Source organism: Dreissena polymorpha, chromosome 8, assembly GCF_020536995.1.
Source record: "Dreissena polymorpha isolate Duluth1 chromosome 8, UMN_Dpol_1.0, whole genome shotgun sequence".
Lineage (NCBI taxonomy): Eukaryota > Metazoa > Mollusca > Bivalvia > Myida > Dreissenidae > Dreissena > Dreissena polymorpha.
The window spans coordinates 42,468,345-42,490,187 of record NC_068362.1 but is presented as its reverse complement, the minus strand read 5'-3'; the positions used below and the strand labels follow the sequence as shown (position 1 = coordinate 42,490,187).

Below are 21,843 nucleotides of genomic sequence, written 5' to 3'. Positions count from 1 at the left end.
TTTACCACGTATTTATTGGTGCAGAAATCGGGCATACAGTCGCTGACATAGAAAATAGGGCTAACGTCCACAGGATTGCATTAAAATGCATCAGAACTCCAAATGGTAGTTAATTTGCCAATAAACTAATTTGCTTACATATATTGAAATACGTCTAACTTTAAAAGTTCGCCCATCCGGCTCCTTTGACAATTACTGGAAATATCAAATACCGGTATAAACAATTTACAAATTAAAATCCGATATTCACATATGCGACTCAAGTCAAGTTTAAATTGCTATTTTTTTTTTAATCCAACAATGCCGAACAAAATGCATTGAACTACATTGGAACGCAAATCCACGTAATGATTTCAATGTTTCATAACTCGAACACTTTCAAACTACGCGTGACCTCAGTAAAAATAGTTTATCTAAGTGCTCTCAGTTCACATGCTGGTCAATATGTTTGTAGAGTTTCTTCACTTGAGCAGCATTGTTTTTTTTTTACTTATGCATACAAAGTTAAAAAGTCATTTAACTTGCTTAATTAGGTCCATAACCCCGCTTATTTGAAAAAAAGGAACCAAACAAACTGTTATGTCTTAGTTTGTTGACAGAGGGCCTTAACTCAGCATATGGTCACAAACTATTACACAGCTAACATGCTGATAAATATGTATGTACAAATACATCACTAAAGGAAATGTACCTTTCATGTTACGTGCGACACAAAACTCTGACGGTCGGCCAGAATAATATACAAGAGCACATCTACATGTCAATTCGCCCCCCCCCCCCTGAATGTGTAGGCATGACAACATTCATACAGATTAATACTCTTCTAAAAGAAATCATAATACGACTTTCTGATTGACTGAGCCTTGGAATATTTCACTCAAGACAGTGTCTGATGTTGCTGAGCAATCGTATGAAGTTATATCAATTATATCGGTTATATAATCAAATAGTTCGTATATAAGTTTCATTTACGTCTAAAAAATGTGACCCTTGTGACATTGACATACTGAGCACATAATCAGCAATGGTCTTGTACTCGTACAGATATAACTATGAAAGCTCTGTAATGAATGATTCTCATGATTTTAAACAGAATTTAAGTGTGACGGCCAACTATCTGATATACGAACAAACTTCATGTGTCTCCCAGTTGAGGGGGGCTTTATTCAAATAATGAAAAGTTATATAGAAGTAAGAAAACAAATATCTTTTTTTTATTTTGATATCAATAAATAGTAAACGTACAACATTATTTCCACTCAAGGGATAGCTATGTACATTAACAAAAGTGGAACAACAAACTTTGTTCAACAAATATACATATATACATACACATTATTATTACATACCTTTTCAAACAAACCACTGATTATAGTAGCGGTTGACTCTACACTACGATTAGTATATTTGCGTTGTCTTAAAAAACTACAGTTATTGACAGTTATGACAGAATACTATAGAAAATATTTAATTTAATTACACAGACAGTAAAATAATGATACGGTTATTTAACACGTATGTTTACAGTTTAGAGAAATATCTAAACATGAATAATTAAAATTCACTTACAAGCAGAGACGAAGTTATCTACGATATGATGATATTGACGCACGTGAGACAAAATGATGCAATCAATTGATGAGTCAAAGATCATGATGTGTTACACAGGCTCTTCATAAAGGCCTTGGAGCTATTTCCATACAATTCACTTAATACAACAGAGCCTTACCATAGCAAAATGTCACGTTGGTGTTGGGCGAAATATAAAAATTAATCATACCAATATAGCCCAATAATCATAATTTGTACACTTGCATGGTTACCATTTTATTTAGCTAAACAATGATACAAATTAAAACAAGGGCTGTTTGTAAAACATGCATACCCCCCCATTAGGGCTCTCCGTTGTATTGACAGCCATTGTGTGAATATGTTTTTTGTCACGGTGACCTTAACCTTTGACCTAGTGACCTGATAATCAATAGGGGTCATCTGTGAGTCATGATCATTATGTACCTATGAAGTTTCATGATCCTAGCCATAAGTGTTCTTGAGTTATCATCCGAAAACCATTTTACTATTTCGGGTCACCGTGACCTTGACCTTTGACCTAGTGACCTGAAAATCAATAGGGGTCATCTGCGAGTCATGATCAATGTACCTATGAAGTTTCATGATCCTAGGCATAAGCATTCTCGAGTTATCATCCGGAAACCATTTTACTATTTCGGATCACCATGACCTTGACCTTTGACCTAGTGACCTGAAAATCAATAGGGGTCATCTGCCAGTCATTATCAATCTACCTATGAAGTTTCATGATCCTAGGCCTAAGCGTTCTTTAGTTATCATCCAGAAACTATTTTACTATTTTGGGTCACCGTGACCTTGACCTTTGACCTAGTGACCTGAAAATCAATAGGGGTCATCTGCAAGTCATGATCAATCTCCCTATCAAGTTTTATGATCCTAGGCATAAGTGTTCTTGAGTTATCATCCGGAAACCATTATACTATTTCGGGTCACGGTGACCTTGACCTTTGACCTAGTGACCTCAAAATCAATAGGGGTCATCTGCGAGTCATGATCAATGTATCTTTGAAGTTTCATGATCCTAGGCCTAAGCGTTCTTGAGTTATCATCCGGAAACCACCTGGTGGACGGACCGACCAACCGACCGACCGACATGTGCAAAGCAATATACCCCCTCTTCTTCGAAGGGGGGCATAATAAAATGTGTATTTTATTCTCACTGTAAATATCAATATAATACGTTATTGAAATATGACATAAAATGTACATAAACAAAGGTTATTTACTTGTTGAACAACACAAAACACATTTGATTTGAATTAAAGTTTGAATATAAACAATCAGATTTTATGGGGAAGTCTGGCTTAAGATATGTGTAAAACTTTTTAAGGGTCAGTTATATGTCAAATATAAAATAATTAGCAAGTATAATAATATCATAAAAGTGTATGAATATATTGAAGTGCCATATTATATTGTGCAGTGCATGCTTTAATATTAGTCAGAATTACAACACTCTATTGTCATTCTATCAAATTGATTTTTTACAAATTTCATTAATTATGAATTTTGTTATAACAAATACACAAGTGTTTGTTGAGCATGGAGAATTCAATTTAACCTAAACTACTAAATACATATTACTTAAAATTGCAGTTATTGACAATTTCAAGCACATCCCATTGCTCTCACTTGATAAGAAATTGTTCTCCAAATTTCCACATATTAATATTTTTTGACATGATTTCCTTCATAATTAAAAATATTGTCAATATGTGCTGAGATTGTTATTGGATATGTTAAACGTATGATCGTATAAAACAATGTGTTTCTATTACTTAATATATTTTTGTTTTCAATATATTTTATTTTGATATAGCTATAAAATCTTACAAGTTACATATGATCATTCACACAAACAAGGTTATTTTTATTGTCTTTCAACTAAAATATGCACGTAAAACATCAGTGTGTTCATCAAATTGAAACAAAACACAAATCATAAATAATTTACAACGGCTATGGATGCATTTTGCTATATATCAAGAAGAGCATAATGTAAATATATATATACCTGTATACTAAAGTGATTTCAAAATCTTGGTCAAGTTATATCACTTATCACATTTACACACATTAAAATCTGGTTTCAATACGAGCCTGCACAGTGTATACAAAGCATCATGAACTATTCTGTCCGAATACAAACGTCAACACTAGAGATAAGTGTTAGTTATAAGTGTGTTATCCACCATAAGCTATTTATAATTATAACGTTGGTTAGTATTCACGAATAATCTCATCATAATAAATGAATTAATTGAAAACATTCCACAGAATTATAGTCTTTCCATATCATATTAAGTTAAGATAACCTTTCAAATTTTATTCATTTCAAACAATCCTCTTTCAAATAATGACAACATAGGTTTTGTGTCTATTATCAGCGTTTTGAACATGTATACAGCTTTTAAAATATGATGAAATTGTGTAAATATTTAATAATAATACCAGTTGTCAATACAGAATTTACAATTTACAGCAGATAAAACAAGTTTGTCGTAAATTAATTAATATTTTGCATTTTAAATTGTATGAGACTACACACGATTCTTGGTAAAATACCGAGTCCTCTAAGCAAACTTATAAGTATTGTATACAGACTGAAATACAGAAAGATCAAAATAGAAGTGTCAAAATTTTGAATCTTTCTTTAAAAAATAGCATGTCAAGCTATATTACTGGTAAAACAATACTGAAATATGTTTTATTTAATGAAAAGAAGACAATGAATATGACAATTTGTACAAGTTACTTGTATTATTTAAACAACTTTGCTTAAGCTGAAAGTCAGCATATGCGAACTCTTTATTTAGTTTTTCCAAAATCTGGATCAAAATGAAGAGTGATAATTACAGAATCTTAAAACAAGTAATATTCACTTCATTTCTACTACCTATGCTGACTTCATTTAACAAAAATCATTAACATCAAATCATTGACAGCATTATAATGCCCATAATACATGAAATGTATTCGCTGGTCACATGCCACAATGCCACACTACTTTATGGTTGGCCACATGACTTTCATTCTGCAATTTCATTTTGAACTATGCCACTCGTTTCCAACCCATCCCACAATTCTGATCTTCCATTTTTGTAATTGATCACAACAGAAGGCGAGGCTATAACACACCAATGCAGGCACTAAGAAAGTAGCATGTGTTTAAATTTTATTTATAACTGATCTTCCAAGGTATGACTAACTGATGCAACAGGCTGTCTTTCTGATTGGCCCATTTGATTGTGTTGATTAGTGTCTGAAAAAAGGAAGTTGCATAGTTGTTAACATCAGTGTGTCATTTTGTTTGTTTTTTAACAATGAGTCTGAGAGCAATGAACACGCACAGTCATGATGATCCTGGGCTGTTGTTTAAATAAACAAAAACTTAAGGTGAATAAAAACTGAAGTATACAAGTGTTTGTTTCTTTTTCACCTCTTCATTTCCAAATATCATCCAAAACCATCAATTAGGCAATATAGGATAGGGTATCAGAAAATGATAATTTTTTATAGTAGAAAAATATCACACATTATAAAAATATCTGTGTAAGGTGATATGTTCTGAGAAAACTTATATGTCCTCTAAGAATAAGTGCTGGCAACCATTTCACAGATGCGCCCACATTCCACTTTTGTCTAAAAACTCCATTAATGTCAATACTAAATAAACACAACATAGCCAAAAGTCCAACTTCAATCTCAGGTTAATATGTTTGGAGATTTTTATCCATAGCAGCATAAGTATTCCTTTTGTAATTGCAATCATTTTCATTAATGACTTATTAAAGAGAAAATAATTGCAACAAGATCATAATTAAAATGGAAGATGTCCCATCACTCCAGTCTAACATGCCAATCTTGCAAAGGCCACCAAGGCCCATGTGACCTTGAATTTTTCCCTGACACCAAGGTGAGTACTGGGGTGAGTTGGAGGACGTCATGGTATGGCACTGTTGTGAGGGCTGACCTCGCATGGATCTCTTTGAGTTGATGTGCTGCGACATCAAAGCCCACTGATCTGCTCTGAGAGGTGTGGGTCAACCTTGGTAGCAGAGAGGCAAGGTGAAATATGTATGTGTGAATATATTGTTCAACACAACTTATTTGTCTAAGTGTAAAGAAAATACATACAAGCAAGTTTAAATACATATATAAGACTAGTAAGTTTTGTTTCCAAATGCACTTTTTTTCAGAATAAGTTAACTTTTTTTTACAAAATTCTTATTTTTATTGTTGTATTACTTATTTCATTAGTTATAATGCTTTATAATTCTTGCCTTTATATATTGCTTTCTTAGTACCTTTATCAATATATTGTTGTTTTTTAAATGAATAAAGAGAGTGATTATGCATTGGATTAATATGAGTATATTTAGTTGAAATACCTCCGAAATCACCTTTCACCCAAAATGAAAAATATCTGTCACAAATATAACAATTATTAAGCAGAAACAATATTTAAATTCACAATTTTCATTCTTAACTCCAAAACAAAATATAAAAACAAGAGCACCGCCTTGCGGGTGCAGACCGCTCATCTATTTTCTTTTAAAGGTGAAGGGACTCTCATTTTCAATCACAAAGGAGGGAGGAGTGGAGTGAAGAGGGGTGTATAGTGTGGGGTTGTGGACATTTATTACATTATCTTCCAAAAAAGCGAAAAAAAAAAAAAAAAAAAAAAAAAATCGGGGGGGGGGGGGGGGGGGGGGGGGGTTTGGGTGCGATGGTTGGACGGTATTTCAAACATAACCGTTTTTAAAAAAAATAAAAAATGGGGGGGGGGGGTATAGTGTGAGGGTGTGGTGATAATTTGTGAGATGATCTTAAAAAAAAAAAAAAAAAAAAAAAAAATCAAAAAAAAAATTGGGGGGGGGGGGGGGGGTGGGGGGGGTGGGGGGTTATAGTGTGAGGGTGTGGTGGACATTTGTGAGATGATCTTAAAAAAAAAAAAAAACAAAAAAAAATTAGGTGGGGGGAGGGGGGGAGGGGGGAGAGGGGGGGGGGGAGGGGGGGGGGGGGAGGGCACGGGGGATGGTTTGGGTGAAGTCTATTGTGGTATGTCAGGTAAGAGTAGTTTCATCAAAGTATCAATCAAATCTAATCATAAATAAAGAAGTTATGGCAATTTAGCAAAATTTTATAATTTGACCTTGAGAGTCAAGGTCATTCAAAGGTCAAAGTAAAATTCAAGTTGCCAGGTAAAGTAACCTCATGATAGCATGTAAGTATTTGAAGTTTGAAAGCAATAGCCTTGATACTTCGAGTGGATCGAAACACAAAATTTAACCATATATTAAAAGTTACTAAGTCAAAAAAGGGCCATAATTCCGTAACAATGACAACCAGAGTTATGCAACTTGTCCTTTTACTGTACCCTTATGATAGTTTGTGAGTGTTCCAAGTATGAAAGCAATATCTATGATACTTTAGGGGTAAAGTGGACCAAAACATAAATCTTAACCAAATTTTCAATTGTCTAAGTATAAAGGGCCCATAATTCCGTCCAAATGCCAGTCAGAGTTACATAACTTTGCCTGCACCGTCCCCTTATGATAGTTCATAAATCTTGCAAGTATGAAAGCAATAGCTTTGATACTGTAGGAATAAAGTGGACCTAAACACAAAACTTAATCAAATTTTCAATTTTCTAAGTATAAAAAGGGCACATAATTCTGTCAAAATGCCAGTCAGAGTTACATTACTTTGCCTGCACAGTCCCCTTATGATAGTTAGTAAGTGTTGCAAGTATGAAAGCAATAGCTTTGATGCTTAAGGAATAAAATGGACCTAAACACAAAACTTAACCTAAATTGTCAATTTTCTAAGTATAAAAAGGGCACATAATTCTGTCAAAATGCATGCCAGAGTTATCTAACTTTGCCTGCCCAGTCCCCTCATGATAGTAAGTAAGTGTACCAAGTTTGAATGCAATAGCATTGATACTGAGAAAAGTGGAACTAAACGCAAAACTTAACCAAAATTTTCAATTTTTTAAGTATAAAAAGGGCACATAATTCTGTCAAAATGCACGCCAGAGTTATCTAACTTTGCCTGCCCAGTCCCCTCATGATAGTAAACAAGTGTACCAAGTTTGAATGCAATAGCATTGATACTTTCTGAGAAAAGTGGACCTAAACGCAAAACTTAACCGGACGCCGACGCCAACGCCGACGCCGACGCCAAGGTGATGACAATAGCTCATAATTTTTTTTCAAAAAATAGATGAGCTAAAAAACTATCAATACTTAGCTTACGTTTCAACAAACTACTGCGCCTTGGCTGCCAAAACATGGTTGACAGCTTAATTGACCACTGCTGCTGATGAAGCTGTTGCTGGGCAATACTGGGTTTGTTGCATGGATACTGCTGGTAGCTTAATATGAAGCGGTGTTTGGTGATGTGTACAGCTTCAAGCCATTGGAGAGAGATCTGTGACGATGTTTATATCTAGGGGCACATTGCTGTGGAAGAAAATAATGTGCAGTAACATAAGTTTTTACTTAACAAGTACGGTCAGAGAGTGTTGCTGAAACCAAATATGAATTCACTAACCCTGTATTGTATACCCAAATCGTTTTGGATCAGTAAGAAGTCATGAAACAAATTGATGTAACTAAGTATAATTTTTTCCGCAGCATAACCGGTAAAATAATTAGCTACACTGCATGACATCATCATGCTTATTTCCACGCCAGTTGTTGCTTGCAGGAAAAGTAAATGACCTTAGAGAAAATTTAATGGTTATCCTTGTGAGGAAAGATAGTTGTTAATTTTATAGTTATACTGCATTTTATTTCAGAATTCATTGAGAAGTAAAACATTTCCATGGCAGGGGTAGATTTATTCTTTCTATTTTTTTAAATAAAAACAACAACACACAACCTGACATTTGTTAAACTAAAACTGTGAAGACCCCAAAATATTCACATTTAAAGGTAGAACTAACAATTTCATACAGCAATAATTTAACAAGCAAATTCGTTGAATTGATATCCCCCGCCAATATGCTTCTGGACACAAAAGTGTTTTATTTGACACTCAGCTATAAAAGCATTTTTTAAAGATGCAAAGGGCCATAACTCTGTTACTAACAGATGGTGTACAATGCCATTTGGCGTGCATCATCCTCTTATCCATATATATGCTCATACCAAGTTTCAATGAAATCCGCCAAAGCACTTCCAAGATATGGCTCCGAACACAAAAGTGCCGGACGGAAAGAGGGACGGACAACGCCAAAACAATATCCCTCCGCCTATGGCGGGGGATATTAAAACATGTTTATTTTATTGTTTAACAAGGGCTGTTTGTAAAACATGCATGCCCCCCCATATGGGCTGTCCGTTGTACAGGCAGCCATTGTGTGAATACGTTTTTTGTCACTGTGACCTTGACCTTTGACCTAGTGACCTGAAAATCAATAGGGGTCATCTGCTAGTCACGATCAATGTACCTATGAAGTGTCATGATCCTAGGCAAACGCGTTCTTGAGTTATCATCTGAAAATCATTTTACTATCTCGGGTCACCATGACCTTGGACCTTGTGACCTCAAAAACAATAGGGGTCATCTGCGAGTCATGATCAATCTACCTATGAAGTTTCATGATCCTTGGCATATGCGGTCTTGAATTATCATCCGAAAATCATTTTACTATTTTGGGTCACCGTGACCTTGACCTTTGACCTAGTGACCTCAAAATCAATAGGCGTCACCTGCGAGTCATGATCAATCTACCCATGAAGTTTCATGATCCTAGGCGTATGCGTTCTTGAGTTATCATCCGGAAACCATTTTACTATTTCGGGTCACTGTGACCTTGACCTTTGACCTAGTGACCTCAAAATCAATAGGGTTTATCTGCAAGTCATGATCATTGTACCTATGAAGATTCATGATCCTAGGCCCAAGCGTTCTTGAGTTATCGTCTGACAACCACCTGGTGGACGGACCGACCGACATGAGCAAAGCAATATACCCCCTCTTCTTCGAAGGGGGGCATAAGTAATAAAAAATAGATATTGTGCTAGTTACCCCTATGTCGTATTTTTTATGTAATATAGGTTGATGATAATTACCAATTGGTAATTCAACATTTCACTGTACAATAGGGGTACATACATATTTAGACAAGTACACACTTTGAAACTTCATATTGGACAAGCCATTAGATATCATCAGTCTAACGATTCTCAATTGTTTTCCTTCACTGCAATTCTTTAACATGAGATCTTAGTTAATCGATGTCAAACTTATGTAATTTTTTTTAATTTTTAATTTTTCCTATTTCAAACAAATCTTGCAGTAACAATCAATTTTAAAGGAACAGAAGCCCACAGGCCCCACTTAATCAAATATGTCCATATCGCCATGAACTTTCAGACCCACGTGACCCTGAACCTTACCTTTACCCCAAAGGGAGTACTGGGTTGACGTCAAGGATTTTGTAGCCAATTTTGTCGCCATAAATATGGTGCTGTTGACCAGGGGGAAACATGGCGCTTGGCATGATGTGAAGAGGGTCACAGTCAAGGCCCTGGGAACCAAATGGGTTTTGGAAAAAGCAGGTTTACCCACTACGCAAGAGAAGAGAAGTCTTATAAGGTCGCATTTGCAGAGTGGATATAAAGTCTGCTTAGTGATAATGAGGTCCTGGGTTCAATGCCCTTTCAGGTAGTGATCTCGGGATTTTATCCTAACACTCATAGAAAATGTACATGGGAGTATCTCGATAAGCATGAGGTTTTCAATGAAATAAGCTTAAAGGAATATGTTAAAACTGAATGTTTATGGAAATATATTGGTAAACGAACAATTCCTAGCTTTAACATTAAACTTAGGATAATTAATATTTAATATGTACAAGTTGATATCCCAAGGAACAATTACTGTAAGTGTAAATTGTGTACATGAAGTATAAATAGGAGCCTGGTTTTGAGAAAACAGGGCTTAATGCAGTCAGCACAGGCTACAGAAATGTACACTTTCTTATCAAATGGTATTTTTCGTTAAAGGAAGTCTCTTCTTAGCAAAATTCTGGGACACTTATCACAAAGGCATTAAGCCCCATTTACCAGAACGAGGCTCATATTATAATCATCCATACTGAGCAGGCGTTGTAATAAACTGCTGCCTGAAGGTTATTGTCAAAACATTGAAGACAGCTGAACCGAGTGTTGCTGCTGGTGCTGTTGTTGTTGCGGTGCGATTGTGGTCTGGTTGCTAGTATATGGTGGGTTGTTGAACATGAAGCACTGATTTGGCGACGTCTTAAGCTGAGTGCCACCAGACAATGATCTGTGACAGTTGTTGTATTGGGAGGCCCCTTGCTGTGAAAGAAAATAGAGAGAGGATATCAATAAAAGATTGCACAATGTCAAAAACGATAATTCCCTTCATTTTTCATGCTGATAACAATGTCACGAACGATAACTCTTTCTAGCACTTGCTTCTGTACATTAACCAACAATACAGCTCTTTCAAGCAATAACAATCTGCAATATCCATTACAAAGCTTCTATTTTTAGTTCCGTGTTCTTTCTTGCTTGATATGCTTTTCTTTTTGCTTGGTAAAGTCACCCCTCTCCACAAATTATCTAATTAATATAAGATTAATTACCAACATTCAATTTGGATGCCCTGAAAAACAGATTTCCAGCACAAAAAATTAAACAATAGAAGTCGGCTAAATGTAGTTATTCATACCACAATTGTTTGTTGGGTAAGTATTCATATTTTCATGAGTGACACAGCATTTTTTACATCTATTTTAGGTGAATAACTTGAGTAATTATTACTTCCAACAGTGACACAGCTTCATGTTTTTTTCATCTGTTTTTTTACATTGTAATAAATACTTTTTTGTTGAAATTGTGACAAATGAAATATCAATTTTTCATATCACACAGTCCAACACATAGTCTTGCTATATTATTCTATCATAGAATTTCTATGATGAACACGGATTTAAGATTTTTTTTGCGTTGTTAAGTTGGAAATTTCACCATATTTGTTTTTCATGGTGAAGACAAAGTTGCAGTTTCAATTTAACTGCTTGAGTAATATAAATTGTTCCACAAACAGATACAATTTTAATCAGACCAACGGACAAACCAACAGACAGTGACTGAGAATGCATTGTGACCCTGTCGGACTTTGGTTGCAAAGTTTTAAAGATGTATTATTTGCTTTAAAAAAAATAAAAAAATAATTAAAAATGTTGAAATAGTTTTTTGAATATTATAATAAGTTAGGTTCAACCTATAGAGTTGGATAGGACAAATAACAAAATGTTCCCTTTTAGTTTAAAAAATATATATATTTGAGACCTATTTGGAAACTTTATATTGGGAATTTTAGGCAGTCAATTAAGAAAAACATGATTAAATACTTTTCAACATTGGGTTTACGGCCGTATACTAGCCAAGTATTAGATGAAACAAACAACCAGCTGACCTGGGCTGCCATGTTGTTCCACTGCTACTGAGAGAAGCCTAGGGAAAGTTGCAAGCCCATGTGCATCATGACCCTTTCCCCTGAGCTCACAAGGCTCAGGCTTGGCGATCGCTGTTGAAGCGACATTGGGCTCCAAGTATACTTGAAGGATCATGTTTGGCGCAATGACACTGATCATTAGCTTGGCGTGTTTTTCTGGGAATGGAGCCACGTTCATTGATATGTTGTCCTGTTAAATAAAATAAAACAAAAAAACTGTTAAATAAAATATCAACACAGTAAAGTTCCAGTTGCACAAGCAGGCCATCATTATATTCATCACTACAGGGTCCTTTATTGAAGGAAAGTCACCATTTCCAATAAAATTAGACACAGTACATAGACTATACAAATCATTATACAGTTTTGCAATGTGAGCAGTACACTCAAAAGTGTATGAACTGTCAAGAAAATTATGTCAATTGCATAAATTCTGATGGCATGTATGCTTAGACGAGAACAAATTTTTCAGACAGTTAATACACCAAAGTAACGAAGAACAAGAATGCCAACAAAATACACCCTTATAGAAGACTGGTTACATTGACAGTCAGTGCAATGTCAGACATGTTAAAAGGTCAATTTCCTCCATTAAACAAGAACATATTTTGGAAGTGCTACAGGCGATCTGGCTGGTTACTATACTGGTACAAGATATTATGCACACAAAAATTGGTGACGACTTTCATGATGATCCGTTTTATATTGGCTTCAAACAGAGAGCAGGAGTTAAAAGGGCCATCCACTGCCCAACAGCCCACATGCAGCTGCCCAAGGTTTTCCTACAATACTTGAAACTTGCTGAGAAAACCAGGCTAATCAGATAAGACTTTCTGCTTTTATTGAATTTTTCGTTTAAAGGAAGACTTTTCTTAGAACCAAAGTTCCCAGGTCAGAGACATATGACCCCCAAAATAGGGGCGACTTCAGCATTGGGACTGGCTCCATCTCTGTCTATGGCCTGGTTGAAGCAGCAGCAGCGACAACAACAACAAGTATTTGAGCAGTGCTCTGGGCCACGGGGCTTAATGAATGTGCTTAAAGTGTCATCCCAGATTAGCCGGTGCAGAATGCACAGGCTAATCAGGAATTACACTACTTTTATGGAATTTTTTATTTGAAGACAGTCTCTTCTAAACGACCAACGCAGCATAATCGGTAAAGTTTTGTCCTTGATATATTGCACAGGCTAATCTGGCATGACACTTTATGCACATGCATTAAGTCCTATTTTCCGAAAATGAGGCTAATATAGTTCACTTAACACGAGTCATTTTCCTGCCTGATTGAGAAAAAGTTCCTAGCATCAAATGGAAACTCTGTGTTTTTAAATTGGTCGAATTAGGTGAATAAATAGCTTATAACAGTTGATCAGATAAGTTTTAATCATACATGGAAGATTTTTGTCTTTTTTTTCAGCAGAAATTCAACCACTGAACCAAAATTTTCTCCTTGCATAAAAGAGATCCGCTTTAATAGAATTGTTGAATTCTTATTAATTTTAGTAAAACAGTTATTTAAATACCATATATAAAATTATTATTTTCATTTATTTTTAATATTTATTTAAATTGGATTTTGTTTTAAGAGCCAGCTCATACAGGAACCCATGCAATCAAAGATCGATACCTAACTGAACAACAGGCACTCTGGTGATTTATCACTCTAACTCAAACAAGGGCTGTTTGTAAAACATGCATCCCCCATATGGGCTGTCAGTTGTAGTGGCAGCCATTGTGTGAATACGTTGTTTGTCACTGTGACCTTGACCTTTGACCTAGTGACATGAAAATCAATAGGGGTCATCTGCGAGTCATGATCAATGTACCTATGAAGTTCCATTATCCTAGGCGTAAGCGTTCTTGAGGTATCATCCGGAAACCATTTTACTGTGTCGAGTCACCCTGACCTTGACCTTTGACCTAGTGACCTGAAAATCAATAGGGGTCATCTGCGAATCATGATCAATGTACCTATGAAGTTCCATTATCCTAGGCGTAAGTGTTGTTGAGTTATCATACAGAAACCATTTTACTGTGTCAAGTCACCCTGACCTTGACCTTTGACCTAGTGACCTGAAAATAAATAGGGGTCATCTGCGAGTCATGATCAATGTACCTATGAAGTTTCATGTTCCTAGGCGTAAGCGTTCTTGAGTTATCATCCGGAAACCATTCGGTGGACGGACTGATGGACAGACGGACCGACCGACATGTGTAAAACAATATACACCCTCTTCTTCTAAGGGGGCCATAAAAAAGCAAATTTTGGTAATAATTGGATTAAAAATTGATGCAGAGTGAAAATTGTGACATTGATAAATCTCTAAATTATTAAGATAATGACCTTAATTTTCTAGGTAAGAAATCATTCAACCTTACATTGCTGCAATAGCATGCATGAAAAGAAGACTCTTAAGCTCTTTTTTCACTGTTTTAGGAAAAATGGCAGAACCCTTCTAATTGGGAAAAAAGGATTTAATTTTTGTACAAACTTAAACATAGATTTATCAATAATATGCAAATTGTAAAAAGGGTCATAATTCTTACAAAATGCTTGATATACTTGTCTGCTCTTGTTTATAGGTTGGGGTCATGTTGGTAAAGAAGTACTGTGAAACCATTATTAATCGTCAGGCATTAATTTTCATAAATTTCGTCAGTCGACCAATCGGCGAATTTAAGATCCTAATAAATAATCATGCTCTATGTTAGAACAAAAACAAACACGAAGTTGAACAATATTTTAAAACTCTACCGTAGACATGAGCCATTAAATTCCAACATAATCCATGCACACATTCACTGCTGTTTCGTAATCAAGATTAATCCGGTTTTGACACAAAGGGATGTAGATTACACAAGGTACTTAACTGACACGTTACATATCTTTAAAACGCGTGTGCAGTACAGCTGTATCGAATGCGTTGACTTCATTTATGTAGAATGGTAATGAATTAGGTCTAATTGTTTATAACTTTATTACCCATTAGGTGCATTGTGTTTTTCAGGGGTGTTGCATATTAGCCATCACGCAGCGAATGCCGATGAAAGACAATAAACCAAATGAAAAGATGACGATGTGTGATCAACATGCGTATTTATCACAAATTAATAAAGAATATTTTAATTGCTGTTTGTTGTTTGATTGTTTGCGTTTAACCACACTTATTACTATTTTAAATGTATCAATTCATTTATTTTTAAATTATTGACATTATTGATTTATATACCGGTAGTTTACTTTTTAAGAACAAACACACGCATAGAGTTAATAATTTTAAATTTGATATCAGAATAAAAAAGCATTTTATTTGAAAAAAAACCCACTTAACAAACTGGAACCTCTGTCGTATAACACAAACAGTTTTAAAACGGTATTGACAGCATTTAAAAAAAAATCATACCAACTAGAATTACGATTGTTATCAGTATGGCAATTATAATAATAGAAAAAGACTAATGGGCAATTGGCTTCGTTGTTGCAAACACTCGTTAACGGTTATTCGATCACACTTGTCCGCTAATCATAACAATGAACGTGTGAATGGCATACATTCAGAGGGTCCATTACTGTCCCTTGATAACAAAATACTAGTTAATTGGCATGTGACAAACAGGCCCCACCTCCTGCAGTGATTCTCAAGTGTGTTCCCGCATTCGTACGATTTTTCGCAACTGCGATTGATCGCGAATATGTATTACACACAAATCGGATATTGACTGACGCATTTTTTTTTTAAATTTAAAATCAGAAATCGGCGAATTTAAGTGCTGACAAAATCGTCATTTTTATAAAAATTACGAAATTTTGTGCTGTCGAAAATAAATGGTTTCACAGTATGCAAAATATTAAAGCAATATGTCAAGGGACATAGGAAATATTTGAGGTGGTACGCAAACTTTAACATTCCAACGCTCACGCTAACGCCGACGCCGGGGTGAGTAGGATAGCCCCATTATATATATTTCATATATAATAGTCAAGCTATTTTTATAGAAAATTTCAAAGGGCCATAACTCTGTGAAAAATCATCCGACCAGAACCCGCTGATAATATGCACATCTCCTCTTGGTAGTGACGCTTCCCATTAAGTTTCATTGAATTCCAGTCATTAGTTGCTGAGAAATAGCCCGGACAAAAATTGTGCACAGACAGACACACACACGGAGAGACAAAGCGGCAACTGTGGTCACTTTATCATTGTGAATAAAATATAAGTTACACAACCTCTGAATTCCCATGTATAGTGAGATTCAGAGACAGTAAATAAATAGTGTGCAAGAGAGTGACTCAGCCAATGATAAGTTAGGGCTTCGTCACAAAATGACCACTAACCCACAACCAACACTGCATGGGGTTCACCAAATTGAAGTTTGAATGTAATCCCTTGAGAAATGTATGTGTTATTTGTTACAAATCTTTTTACATCATATGAAGCCCCTCAGACTGACCAACTTACAGAGTATTTACTCCAACATACCCTCTACAAAACTTGGTTTGTGGGGTTTAATTATGATTAATTCACATCCCCACCTTGCAGTTCATGTTGCTATACTGTTGTTGTGTTGTTGAGATGTTCAGCGATCATTAAGACCATGGGTACATCATGAACCAGTTCCCCACGACTGAGGCTGCTGGTACCTAGATTGGTACCTGTTTGACATTTCTTGGAATCTCATTTCTCTTAAGGGTCACGTTTGGTGCAGTTGAACTGTTCATTAGCTCAGGGAGGTTTTCAGGGTAGGGTGCTTGTTAAGTGACATGCTGTTCTGTGAAATAAAAAAATCAACAATGTGAAACTTGAGTCACCATTTGACATACCATTAGACACAGGACATCTACAAAGCATTACACAATTTTGCAATGTGAGCAGTACACTTATGAACTGTCTTTTTTTTGACAGTTCATACAAAAATGAAGAACAAGAATGCCAACAAAATACAACTGTTTAGAAGACTAGGTTACATTGACTGTGAGTGCAATTGCAGACAAGTCTAAGGGTCAATTTTTCTTCATTAAACAAAGACATATTTTGGAAGTGCTACAGGCAATCTGGCTGGTTACTAAACTTGGTTGTGATATTATGATCAAAACATTATCAACAACTTTCATAATGATCCTACGTTTTGATATACAGAGCAGACATAATCGTGGATGCAAAACGCTCGACAGCCGACTTGCAGCCGCCACATTTTCACCTATAATACGTCTTTTTTAAAACTAATATTTAGCACTTTTAAGTACAACACAAAGTGAACATTGGCTGTGTAATCAGAAATGAAAAGATAACCATTCTGGCATATAGTGGCATCAAGGGTTTTTAAAGGTTTGACCTGGTGACATGGTTACCTAGTTTTGGGATGCAAGTGACCTAGATACGAAATCAGCCTAGATTTTGTCCAGATAATCATTCTGATCAAGTTTCATCAAGATTGGATAAACAAAGTAAACATCTAGAGTGGTAATGAGCTAAAAGTTGACCACACACACAGCACAATGCTTGTCATATAGTTATCACAATTGCTTACCAGATCACTTTATGCTTAAGTTAGCTTTAAAAAGATCTTCAAATATACATCACATATTGCTACAGATACTTCTGGGGGCTATAGCAATAAGGGACATTTCTGATGTAGTAAATACAAAGCTTATTATACTACTATGACTATCATTTGCATATAATTACAGACATTATTTTTTAATAAAGTTGCTATCCTGATCTCCACAAATATAAAACCCATATAATTTATAATGCAAAGGCACAAACAATATTGACCCTTTTGTAAAGAAATGGAAGTTCCATTACGATCATTGCATTTGATATGGAACATGACTTTGTCAAGAGTTAAAAAGGCAGTTTTGTTGGTATCTACATATAAAAGGCAGTTTTGTTGGTATCTACATATAATTTGTATGTTATTGGCATTTTATATATAAAGCTCTAGATGTTCACTTTAAACCTCAATTTGAGGGTCAACCCTGAAACTGTTGTATCTTCTTCACATTTCTATATGAGATGCAATAGTTTTGCGCTGAACTGTCAAATAAAAATAAGATATACTGGTCAATTAAGGAAAGTGCAGAAAACTGAGTTTGCACTTGGGTATTAACAATTTGTTAAAGCTTGATTGCATCAAAGTCTTAAGGTTATACAAGCCGCTTTCTGGGAACATTGGGCTTAATGCATGTGCACTCCGCTTATCAGGGACAAAACCTTTGGCCAAGACAGGATTTTCATGTAGAAGAGACAACCTTAAACAAAATTCCCTAAAAGTGAAAAGTATTGTCCATTATATGCCTATGTATACTGCACAGGCTAATCTTGGGCGAGACTTTAGGCAGCACATGCATTAAGACCAGCTTTCCCAGAACGAGACTTACTATGAAAGGATCACAGCTGTGCAACAGTAATCCCTTTTCCAATGACAAGGGACTACCTCGGTTTTTATATATATATTTAGTTGGGGCTGTGCTGCCCCATTCCAAATGTAACAAAGTATACATTTTTCCAAAATGACTGCATTAGATTAATAATTAAAGGTTTTCAAAACAAAGAGAACAAATATTGCAATATTTTTTTTTAATAGAAAGATGTGTCTCATGATTATTATATCTCAATTCTATTTCAATTTAATCTTTTCAAACATATTAAATTATGAAAAATGCAATGAATATAGTGCAAACATGTACAAATGAAATAATGAGAGAGCAAGTAAAAAAATCCCCCAAAAAGGGAAACGCCGCGAAAATTCCCCTCCTAAGGGCTGCGGACCCCTTCCCCCAAAGTAGTGTGAGGGCCCTGAGAGTAAATATAAAACTGAATAAGCTTTTATTCTCAATATTAAAGTATGTGTTAGCAAAACAACCGCAACTTCAATTTTAATTTCAAATTATGTTATAGCTTTTTGTATCGCAAGTTTGAAATGATCACAACCCATTCAAATTTATAAAGAGTGTGTCATAAAACAAAGGTCAAGATGTGTGTGTTTTTTTTCAAATCATTGATACAGCTTATCAGTGTGCAAAGGCTAATCTTATTTGACATTCAGTAAACACCAGAGAAGCGGTATAAAAGGGCCAAAAACTCACAAGATGTCTACTTTTCAGTTGTACACTGGTGTGTAAACAGCAGAAAACAAAAATGATTATTCTCATAATATTTAAGTTGGTATTTAATATTTTCCAATGAAATTTGGCATACATATACTTTAGTATACAAACAATATGTATGTGTAATTTGGTGGTTCAAAGTTATATAGATTTTTGACTTACAGAATAAGTTTTTTGTTGTCTGCTTGAAATTCAAATTACCCTGTAAATGCTAAGTACCGCCCACTTGAAAGGTTATGAACGCAAATGACTCAAATCCAATTTACATGTAACTACAGATTCAACAGTATACCAAATGCTGTCTGCTCAAACACGTGTTTCTATTTATAAACACTCTAATGTTAGCAGCAAATCACTGGCAGATAAACCCAGCCTACTAGTTAATGTTGGTTAATATTTTACCATTGCAAAATCAAGCAAGTGAGATTCGGCTTTTAAGCCCCGTTTTCCCTGAAAGCAGCCAATATGTACAGATTTCAATGATAAACACTAGACTGGCCAACGTTGTCTTGCTACAGGTTGTTAAATACACTCTATGCACTGTACCAGTGAGAACAGATAGATGCAGTTATGAAAGCAGACGCTTAAAGCCTTTTAGCATTATTGTCTGCTAAAGTTCACTGGAGTTATCCACACAAGCAGTCATGGGTTACGGTTCCTGCCGTACCTAAGCCCATACTGATCCATACTGATTTGCAAAATTGCGTCTGCATTATTTGTGAGCTTTGCTCACAAATAACTAGTGAAACCTATTATTGGGACTCACCTGTTGAGATGTACTGCCTGTATTGCAGTTGGGAATCATGGTTCTCTGGGTCTGAACTTGTGAGGATAAGGCCCCTTAGAACAGATAGATCTTAAAAAATCCCAGAAATGTATTCAATTCAATCAGAAATGGCATCCGTTACATGGACCAAATATGAACCCAATGAACGTTGTTCTTTAGCCCATTTGTTTTAAAGGTTTTACCTGGATCAGTCAATAACCACTAGGGCCAGGTGCATAATCAAACAAACTATGTAGAGGACCTCTAGATGGTGCTCCATACCAAATATGAAAGTTTCAAACAAAGATTTTTGCTCTCCATATATATGGATATGTAAAACTAGGAAATCCCAGGGCAAAGCCAGTATTGACCCCAGGGACATAATTTGGTAACCCTTTCAGAGGACATACTTTACACTGTAGCAAACCAAACATTAAACCTCTTGGCAATGCAGTTTCAAAGAAGAAAATATTGAACACCCAAGGAACATTCCTGTGAGATTTCATTTAATTCTGTCCAGTACTTCAGGAGGGAATGTCCGTTGACAAAAAGTTGACAGACAAACACAAACACCTCACAAAAGGATGGACAACAGATATCATGGTATCCAAATGCCTCCAATCTTTGAGGCCTCTAGTAGGAAAAAAAAAGACAAAATCCGTACCTTACCAAAAATTATTTGAACGACTGTGAAACTCTTTCCATAACAATCTTGTAGATGAGGTAATCTCGCCCCCTGAGAAGGGAAGTTGGAGCCTCCTTGAGCTTTGCCCCAAATTCCTGGCCCAAGAGCTCACCCCCTACACCAAGGAATTGTCGCCGGGCGTCCAGGCCCAGCTGACCAGAGAGCCTCTTGTTGTCCGCTGTGTACAGATGTGTGATTGCATGGGGTCCTGTAGGAATCGCAAAAACGAGAAAATCAAGAATTTTATCAATTTTTTTATAGACCTCTACACAAATAAAAATGCATTTTAGTCATGGAAGTGTGGTCATTAAGTAAACCTTTTCCTGGATTTACTTAGTGCATATAATAATGCCAGCAACTGACAACTGCCATACTAGAATCATTAAGAGAATGGAAAATGGAAAATAACATCTTCTAATCCATATAAAAATACTATCAGCTAAAAAAGTGTCATTGCTGTCTAGTCAAAGAAGTTTTGTAATAATTGTGACGGAGAATATCCTCCAACTCATAATATGTAGCATGATGTTAAAGAATGTCTAAGTTTTGTAATTTTCAGTGAAGTATGATACAAAATGAACATGCACAACCTCATATGAGAAGGAACAATACCTGAAAGTTTGAATGCTGAGCATGGAATTTAGAAGTGAATGCCCACAGACAGTTTGAAAGACAGACAGACATCCGTCGAAGTTGATTCCTTTATACCCTAATTAACACAGGGTATAATTAATAAATATCTTCAGGGCATATTCTCACTCCAGGGACATATTTGTATATTGAAAATCTAGAAAGGTTGGTAATTTCAATTTATGTAAAAAAAAAAAAATTTAGTTAATTTAAATAGATATTCTTATTGAAAATAAATGCAGATAATTATTTCATAGAATGTTCACTGCATTTCAATAATTGTTTAATTTAAACTAAACAGCATTTAATAAGTATTTTGTTTAATTTACGAATGGGGAATATTTTGAATACACAAATGAAAACAACAAAAACTTTTGGTTAAGAGGCTGAATTTCTGTACAAAACAAGGGCTGTCTGTAAAACATGCATGCCCCCCCCTATATGGGCTATAAGTTGTAGTAGCAGCCATTGTGTGAATACGTTTTTTGTCACTGTGAACGGTGGTGGTGGTGGTGGTGAGGGTCGGTGGGTGGGTGTTTGGGGGGGTGGGTGGGTG

General features: G+C 35.5%; 1 long non-coding RNA gene across 5 annotated transcripts; it reads right to left on the bottom strand.

Moving 5' to 3' along the window:
• Positions 1 to 1,192: 1,192 nt before the first annotated feature.
• On the bottom strand, positions 1,193 to 21,513 carry LOC127841705 (uncharacterized). Of its 5 annotated transcripts, XR_008031262.1 has the most exons (9): positions 21,270 to 21,513; positions 20,637 to 20,865; positions 16,630 to 16,865; positions 12,055 to 12,283; positions 10,706 to 10,928; positions 10,005 to 10,175; positions 7,854 to 8,060; positions 5,486 to 5,641; positions 1,193 to 4,855 (listed from the first exon to the last, which is right to left on the bottom strand). It is a non-coding gene; the product is annotated as an uncharacterized LOC127841705 (long non-coding RNA). The 5 variants fall into 5 exon arrangements; XR_008031264.1 differs by lacking the exon at positions 21,270 to 21,513 and having other exon boundaries at positions 10,005 to 10,135; positions 20,637 to 21,263; XR_008031260.1 differs by lacking the exon at positions 21,270 to 21,513 and having other exon boundaries at positions 20,637 to 21,262.
• Positions 21,514 to 21,843: the final 330 nt, after the last annotated feature.